This window comes from Anser cygnoides, chromosome 3 (genome assembly GCF_040182565.1).
Source record: "Anser cygnoides isolate HZ-2024a breed goose chromosome 3, Taihu_goose_T2T_genome, whole genome shotgun sequence".
Classification (NCBI taxonomy): Eukaryota; Metazoa; Chordata; class Aves; order Anseriformes; family Anatidae; genus Anser; species Anser cygnoides.
Window position 1 is genome coordinate 217,763 of NC_089875.1, and position 9,403 is coordinate 227,165.

Genomic DNA, 9,403 nt, shown 5'->3' on the forward strand with positions numbered 1-9,403 from the left:
ACTTACCCGGACAGCTGGGACAGACGGGCTGCTCTTTCTCCTGGGAAACCTGCGACTGCAGCACGCCAGCTGCAGCTTTCCTCCCTTCAGCTGCCGCGCCACCTTCGCTCGGCGACAAACCCCGCGGGGGTCCCAGCGGCGGGGAGCTGCTTCTGCCCTGGTGAGCCGCAGGGAAAGGAGAGAGCCGGCCGTCAGCGCGCGGGGGGAGGAAAACCTCCGAGGCGCAGCCCGACGATCGAGCGCAGCGAGGACCCGCGCCCGGCCGCCGCAGCCCCCACCCCTCCCGGCCCGACGCTCCGGGGAAGCGCCCCCGAAGGCTCTCGCTCGCCTCACCGCCGGCAGCCGCGCTCGCAGCCAGCGGCAACCTGCGCCTCCCGGCGCGCACGGCCCGGCCCCGGCCGCGGCCCCGGCTCGGGGAAAGACCGGCCGCGCGCCACAGAACTACAGCTCCCAGCATGCCGCGGGACGGAGCAGTCCATCCGACCCAGAGGGGAGTCGGCCAAGCGCACGCAGCCGCCCCCCCCCCGCGCCGCTTCGCCCCCCTCTCCCCCAGCCCTCCGAAGCCCCGCGCAGTGCAGACCCCGCCGCACGCCCGCTCCGCTCCGCTCCGCTCCGCTCCGGCGCCGCCCCCGCCCCGCACAAGGGCCGTTTCCGCAGAAGCCGCCGACCGCGTGGCGCCCCAACCGCCCGCCGCCTCGCCCCCTCCCGGCCCGGCCCGGCCCGGGGCGGCGCCGACCACCAACCTCGTTGCGGCACCGCGCCGCGGCGGCCCGGCCCGGCCCGACAGCTTCCGCCCATAGTGCCGGCAAGCCCTGCACGGCACCTCCGCCCTGGGTTCCTCCGAGCCAATCACGGAGCGTTTCCGCCCTGAGTTAAGGCTAGCCGTGACGCCACATCCGCCCTCACGGTCCAGCCAATCACGGCGCCGCTTCCCTGTGGGAAGGCGACCCTGAGGCTGCCCCTGTGCTGCCTTTTTTTTATTATTATTATTTTTTTTTTTTTAAAGAAGGCGCGGGTGTTCTTGGTCCTCTCTCGTCAAGTATATCTGCGAGAAACATCTCAAATAATTTTCTTGACACACGATCTTCTCTGAGGCTATTTTATTCGCGGTTGCAGTGGCGGGCGTCCTGCCGATCAGGAGCGCATTGCAGTAAGCACAGCATCAACTTTTAGTCCCTGTTCCCCGACGCCCGATCCCCTCCCCTGTGTCCTCACTGGCCGAGTACTGCAGGTTCACAAGCTACTCGACGCTCCTCTGTCCCATGTATGTACAATTTTACTTCTTTTTCAACCCTTTAATTTCTCCCTTCTTATTTCCTTTTTTTTTTTTTCCCCTTTCTTATGTTTCAGGAACCTGTGATCTTTGTTTTACCGTGCCCACGCTGCTCAACCTGTTTTTCCTCAAGCTTCTGCCTTATTTCGGAACAGTGAGGCCGCCTACTGTCCGCTTACCCACGTGGCGTTTCTCCTCATTATGACTGCACAACTACCTCGGAATACAGAAAATTAGTTCTCTACTGCAAAAACACAACTTAGTTTCTCACAGCTCCCTCCTCTCCTTTCCTTACTCCTACTGTTGTTTTTGCACCTCTTCACGTACCGCGCTCTTGAGTTTCTCCAACGTTAAGGCGCAATAGTCTTCTTCGGATGTCACGGGGGATGGGAGGCGTACAACGCCATTATTTTTACAATACCAACAAATAGTTGTTTGAGCCAATTCTGTTCAGGTAACCACGAAGTTAGTTTCTCCCACATGTTTCTAAATGCCCAGGAACTGTCATCTTGAGCTACTCTATGTAGGATCTTTCCCCCCCCACGCCCCCCAGTATACCTTTTTTTCCCCCCAAATATCAGTCAAATCCGTCCCGTTTGATCTACATCTATACAGCAACTAGCATTAATTACAGTGCACGCTCCTCCTTATGAGGTTATTAATGAATCGAATACTATTCGATTCTACGGTACTATTTTTGCAAACTTATCAAACTTATTTTCTAGTTCTTCAGTTATAGCGGAGATATTTACAATAGCTTTTTCTAATTCACCCACCCCTCACCAAGGTAAAAACCACCTTGCAAAGCTGTGAAATACTAGAGAATTTTACTAGAGAATTGTCTGGAGTCCGCTTAATCCTGCGTGTGGTCTCAAGGGGGCTTTGGCTTTGTGGGTCTTCAATAATAGTCACGTTTGGAATTACTGCCTCCAGGGTGCAAGCTCCCTTCCATCCCAGGGGCAACACCTTCCTGGCTTTATTGCCACGTAGCCAGTACCACCTCTCGCCATTTGGGACAGGCCATCCAGGTGCAGGATTCTCACGTCGCATCTGGCACGCGCTATGTATATTAGCGTTCCTGTGGCTACCATATTTGGTGCAGCGTGGATTATTCCCTGCGTGGATAATTCCACACCCAGGGTCAGTACTATCGCCCCCTGAGTTTCTATCAATGTTGTTTAAAAGGCACCTTCGATAACACGGTATATTGTAGCCAGGATTACGCGCAGGGAGCGTGAGAAACACTCCGTAGCCAGTAGCTTAGGCTCAGGCGAGGATCTCAGTGAAGTAGTAATTTATTCGCGATCGCAATGGCACGCGTCCCACAAGCAGGAGCGCGCCTACTAGTCACACAGTATGGTTTGTGTACTTTCTTTCTCGACGACCGGGACCCTCCCCTGTTTCCCCACTGACTGGGTATTCCGGGTTCACAACCTATGCGACGCTTCACAGACACTACGTGGCCTTCAGTTGCCGGCCTGTTCAATTTCAAATTTCTTTTGACTTTTTTACTGTTTGAAGCGGTAATGTTTCTTCACTGATCTGACTTGACGCCGTGATTTTCACCTAGCTGCTCTGAGGAGTCCGGTTGTCTGCATTTTACAAGGTTGTCCGTTAAGCTTTCTTATCACTGCGAGCCTATCTCAACACCGCATTCCTTCCCTCTAAACAACGTAACTCTGCAAAAACAACATTTTTATTCCCACAATTCCCCCCTTTTCTTCTTTATAAATTGTTGATTTTTGCAAAACTTTTCTCTGCGGTGTAATTTGGTAGATCTCTTCCTCTTCTTCACCTTCTTTGCTTTCCATCCCCTCTAATATCATCGCCTTACGTGAGTAAGGTGGTGGCTCCACGGTCATTTCTTTCGATAGTGCAGTTTCAGTGAGCCGCTGTACTAGTCCTTTTACACAGGGGATAATGCAACAACCAAGGGCCGTCAAAACTCCTGATATTACGATCAAGGACGCAGATACGGACGCTAGGATCCCTTTCCATTTACCAAACCAAGATTCCGAACATCCCGCGAAGGAAGGGCCGGTTCCTAATTACTCTGCCAATTCACTGGCAAGGTCGGGAAGCCCTTGCAACGCTCTAGTTACTGTGCCATCTGGGGCAGTATTGTTGGGTATAAAAGTGCAACAATGGTTGCTCAGTATCACACACACACACACACACACACCTCCTTTCTCCGCGATCAACATATCTAATGCTATTCTGTTTTCCCAAGCCATTTTGCTGGTGGCATCTAGTTGTTCAGCGATTTCTCTTATCGCATCCCTTGTATGATTTATGAATATCTGCTGACTATAATAAATACTCTTATTGATTGTTACCCACCAGAACAGCGACTCAAACCCTGCAGCAATGTGATTCCTGGCTTTCTGTTCATCGGGAACTCCTCTAGGCACCCCAACAGAATCTATGTACACTCTATCATCAAATGACATTCCTGAGCCTCTTTTACTTCTTCTGTGTATTTGTGATGTTTCTCTTTCAAATGCCAGGGTGAAGGGTATAGCTAATTGAACAAGTGCAAAAGTGCCTCCCCAATTAGATGGTAGGGTGGACCATAAGATCTTCCCTCTGCAGTACCACCACAGATCTGCCCTGGGGATCTCAAGTCTTGAGCAGTTTCCCATCAGGTCCTTGGTAGCATTCAAGGTCCTTGTGCACAAGGCAAATTCTCCCAGATGCCGGGTAGCGCTCACACCCTGCCGTGAGAGGCAAGCTGCATGGTCACCTGTAGCTGTAGAGAATGCAGGGGGAACCCTGATATTGCTATCACGCAAGGAAGGGAACAGCAAAGAGAGAGACTTACAGGCCTCATTTCCCCAGGCAGTCTTTTCTTGGTACAATGCAATCATACATCGCATCCCCTGGGAATCCCTGGTCCACCCCAATGGGAAGGGCACTATCCGGGCAATCCGTCGTCCCGAGGCACAAGCATAGCAAGTGCTACGGTTGAGACTCTGGACAGCATATTTGACCCATTCTATCCAGGCATTCACATCCCCATACCCTGTTTCAATCTCAAATGTTTGAACTGCCACATTTCAAAGAGAGCCTCCTGTTTTCTCTCCTGTTTTCTCCTTGAGTTTCTCCCTTTCTCTGATGGCAATAGAGGATCGTTTCCATACAGCTGCTCTCAATCTGGCTGTTGGGTGTCTCCCAGTTACTTGTTCTCTCTGCTCAGTTGTCATTGGGCATTTAAATCTCCACAAGCTAACACCTCACAAGCATCAAACATGACAGATTGTGGTACATAACCCTCTGTCACATTCACCCCTATTTTGACGGGGTATCCCATCTTACTATTATCTGGTCATGCCTTTTCCAAGTTGCCAATTGACCAAGGCCTTCTCTGAGGCCTACAGTCACTAGAAACAAAATTAATAGTTGATTTTTCCCGGTCATTATTTTTAACCCTTAGGTTTCCAAATAATTACCAATACAAAGAGTAAGATATATGTACCCTACTACTAGAACAAAAACCCCTTGGGAGCACTTTGATTCGCTATAGGCCAGTCCTTTCTCTCAATCACAAGTCACACTCATTAGTTACCTGTGAAAATAAAAGGTTAGTTTACAACTGTAAGCTTTTATCCTGCTCACAGTCCACTACGAGATTTTTCTCTTCGATTTCAACTTCCAACAAGTCTTCTGTAGGAACAGCTTCCCAGGTACTAGGGTCGACGGATGCCTTCACTCGAGTATAGTGAGTCCAGCCTTTTTGTGCAGTTCTTACGGCTGTTTCAGTGGTTAGTAGTACTTGGAATAGTCCTTCCCATTCAGGCTGGAGTTTTGATTCTTTCCAGGTCCGAATCAGGACCCAATTTCCTGGTTGATGGTGGAGAATGGGGAATTCCAAAGGTGGGGTTTGAGCCAACAACCCACGGGTCCTGAGAGATGACAAAGAAGAGGACAACCCCAGAATACAGTTCTTAGGAAACTTCTCTTGTTTTGAATTGTGGTATCTCATCCCTTCTGCCCAGATAGGGGAATCCGAACAGCATCTCATACGGTGAAATTCCTATATCGTTTCTTGGTGCTGTTTGAACCTGGAGGAGTGCTAAAGGTAATCATTCTACCCAAGGAAGTTGGGTTTCTAACACTAACTTAGTTAATTGCTTCTTTAATGTCTGGTTCATTCACTCTACCTTCCCAGAAGAGGAGGGGTGCCAGGGGGTGTGAAAATTCCATTGAATCTCTAAGGCCTGCATTAGCCCTTGCAGTACTCGTGAAGCGAGATGACTTCCGTGACCTGAATCAATGTTTTCAACTATCCCATATCTAGGGACTATTTGCTCCGGTGATACCTTAGCCACCGTGTTCGCAGTGGCAGATACCGAGGGGAAAGCTTACACCCATCCGGTCAACTAGGACAAACAAGTACTTTAGTCTCCCTACTTTAGGTAACTCGGTAAAGTCTACCTGTATGCTTTGGAAAGGTCAAATCCCTGGCTCCCGTCCCCCTCTAGATGGGTTACGGATGACCTTTTTATTTACCTTTTGACATACGGTACATCGTCTGCATATTTGCTTCGCTACAGTGTATACTCCTACACAGACATACTTTCTTAGCACAACATCACACATTGCTTGCACCTCCCAGTGACTCTCTTGATGTAAAACAGTTAATATTTGCCTCATTGGTGCTTTATTCAGCATTTCTCTCCCATCAGGGAGTATCCATTTTCCCTCAGACTTCGTGGTGCCTGATTCCTTAAAAAAAAAAAAAAAATCTCTCAAAACTTTTTAATTCTTTCTTAGTTTTCAACAATTCCCTGAATCCTCTCTGGATTTATTCTTTGTTTTCCCTCAGACATTAGATGCCTTAAATACCTGACTTCTCCTTCTACATATTGTAATTTCTTTTTCAATACTCCCGAGCCGAATAGCTTGTCAGTAGCTTCCTTCACAACTCTTTTCTCCTGTCCTGACAATAAATGATCATCTACATATTTGTAACAGTAATACCTCCTCAGGAGGTTGTAATTGCTCCAAAATCTGTTCTAGAACTTGCCCAAATAAATTGGTGGCCCTGTAAACCCCTGAGGTAAAACTGTCCATCTGTATTGTTGCTTCCGCCCCCATTTCAGGGTCTTTCCAGTCAGAGGTGAATAGATCTTTGCTCTCAGGGCCTGAGAGCACTCCATTAATAACACTGTTATTCCAGTCTAACAATTTGCTATTTGAATGCCCAATTTCATCATCAAATCCCTTCCCTACAAGTTAGTCCCTGCCTTTGGTACATACAGTAATTGCCCAGTAATCATTTTATCCCCTACTCTCAGCCTGGTATCCCCCAAAAGTGGGGCTGTTATCCCAGCCCCTTCTACCCCCATCACTTTTAGGGTTTCATTAGTTAATTTAATCCCTGATACTTTACAAGCCAGTAATGATCTAGCTGCCCCAGTGTATTGGGTTCACATACCAAGGTTTGGGGAGGGAGAGGGGGGGTGGAGCAGGCTGCCCCCCCCCCCCCCCCCCCCCCCCATACTTGGGAAACTGACCAAACATCACAGCAAATATACCAAAACTTCTAGACTGTTACTTAGATAATGCCTTCATCCTCTTTCCCTGCTCATTCAACTTCAAACAGCTCTGTCAAACACTACATACCCCACCTTTAACACCTTCAATAACCCTTTTTAACACTTCTATCTTTCTCCAGCCTGTACTTTCCCATTTTCCTTCTCTCCTCCTTCTTCCACTCTGGATATTCCTATTTGAAACGGCCAGCCTGGCCACACTTCAAAGCCTGTCTTTCCTTGCCTGCTATTCCTTCATCTCTCTTCCTCTCCTTTCCATCCTGGCCCTGACTCCCCCAGATGATTTTCTTCCTCTCTCTCCAACCCTCTGCCTCACTACCTGCTACACTGTCAATACCATTAGTTTCGCTCTCTGCTTTTCCTTCTCATCTCCCCTCCCGATATACACCTCCAGGGCCTCCCGCAGGAGGGCCCCCCACAGTGACTGTTCACTACAACCCCCACCTTCTGGAGCTTTTTCTGTGTATCTTGCCAGGCTTTAATCACAAAATGAACTTTCAAGAGACCTTGGGATACCAGGTCCTTGGGATTCATCCACGAGTACTTTCCCATTCTGACCCCAAATCTCTCATATGATTTCTGTGTTGTGCATTATTATTATTCCAGCCAGGATCAGCAAGGATCCTACTAGTTGTTACCTCACAAAGAAGGACGTACCTATCTCTACTTGGAAACGCATCAGTCCGTAGACTCTGACCCACCTAAAGACCCCTGCAACTGACTGAAGCAAAAACAAAGCACTTACCCCAAACTGCAGCCCAGGCAGAATGAGCTCTCTGATGGGATGCCTGTGACTCAATTACCATTAGGCCCTGCCTGGAACCCAAAGCCAATCACCTGGGAAAGGGGAGGGGCAAAGCACAAGAAAGTAGAAAGCAGAAAGAGAGCAGGAGAAGCAGCAGCTGTTTTTCTTTTCCTTTATTTTTTTCTAGCTTATCTGAACAGCATGCAGAGTGCAGACCGGAGAACTGGCGTCTCTCTAGAAGCAACAATACCAATGCTTTTGCTTCAGCTTTGAATATTGAAATGACAATATGAGAAAGCAAGTTACTGAAGCTAACTGGAATTAGCTCAACTTTTCTTCTGCACAGGAAGAAAAATCTAGCAGCATAACAGATTACACCCCAAAACCAAAATCAATGTAGTAACATCACTCGCAGGAAAAAATGTAGTAAATGATGTAGTAACATCACTCGTGGCCCCGAGGCGCCTGCAGTACCCACTTTTCGCCACCAGGCGGCGGCAGAGGGCGCCAGGGGGCGCCACCGCGCATGCGCGGCCCCGGGGCGCCTGCAGTACCCACTTTTGGCCACCAGGCGGCGGCAGAGAGCGCCAGGGGGCACCACCGCGCATGCGCGGCCCCGGGGCGCCTGCAGTACCCACTTTTCGCCACCAGGCGGCGGCAGAGGGCATTGAAAGGCGGCACCGCGCATGCGCGGCCCCGGGGCGCCTGCAGTACATACTTTTGGCCACCAGGCGGCGGCAGAGAGCGCCAGGGAGCGCCACCGCGCATGCGCGGCCCCGGGGCGCCTGCAGTACCCACTTTTGGCCACCAGGCGGCGGCAGAGGGCGCCAGGGGGCGCCACCGCGCATGCGCGGCCCCGGGGCGCCTGCAGTACCCACTTTTCGCCACCAGGCGGCGGCAGAGGGCGCCACAGCGTATGCGCGGCCCCGAGGCGCCTGCAGTACCCACTTTAGGCCACCAGGTGGCGCAGAGGGCGCCAGGGGGCACCACAGCATATGCGCTGACCCAAGGCGCCTGCAGTACCGGATTTTCACCAGCAGGTGGCGGAAGGGGGCATCCAAAGGCGCCACCGCACATGCGTGGCCCCGCCGCCTGCAGTACCCGCTTCTCGCCGGCAGGATGCGTCCTGAGGGCAGCAGGGACGGCTTCCCAGACCATTTTCCCAGAGAAAGCACAAACGAAAACAGCAGAAATTTGCACCCCGCGCCGCCTCAGGGAGGAAGGGTCTGCCTTGAGCAACGTGCCGCTCACGGCTGGGAAGCTGAGCGGCGGCAAGCTGTAACAGTACATTTTTTATCAGGACAAAAAAGACAGGGAGATAATAACAACGAACCCAACATGGGCAACGGGATGCTCTGAGCCCAACGACCACAACTCCCGGCTTGCTGGGCGAATGGTGCTCCTGGCGGCTTGACACTGCAGACACCATGGAGCCAGCCCCAGGCTTCCCCACCTGCAGCCCAGCACCCGCAGACCTGTGCCTGCCACCCCATGCCACCCCCGCCTGGGCTTTCCTTGCCCCAGCCGCCAATCCCCCGGGACCCGGCCTCCACAACGCCATCGCCTGCCCTGGGGGTCCTGCCGGGAACCCCCAGCCCCCTCCCCACTTGCGCCTCTGCAAGCAGCCCCCACCCCACAGAGCAGTCTCCCCACCCCAGGGAGCAAAGACAGCAGCGAGCTGCCCTCCCCGTCCCACAATAGGCAGCTGCCCCCCCACCTGGCAGGGCTGGCCCCGCACTCCGGCCGACAGACACGGGGCCACCCCCCCTCCATACCCACCCCGCTACGGAACCTGCACCCACACACAGACGGCGAAAGCCACTTCCTGGG

General features: G+C 51.8%; 1 long non-coding RNA gene across 1 annotated transcript; it reads left to right on the forward strand.

Annotated features, from left to right (window-relative positions):
- Positions 1-923: 923 nt before the first annotated feature.
- LOC136790308 (uncharacterized) lies at positions 924-3,608 on the forward strand. The gene is made up of 2 exons (XR_010829951.1): positions 924-1,264; positions 1,351-3,608. It is a non-coding gene; the product is annotated as an uncharacterized lncRNA (long non-coding RNA).
- The last annotated feature ends 5,795 nt before the right edge of the window (positions 3,609-9,403 follow it).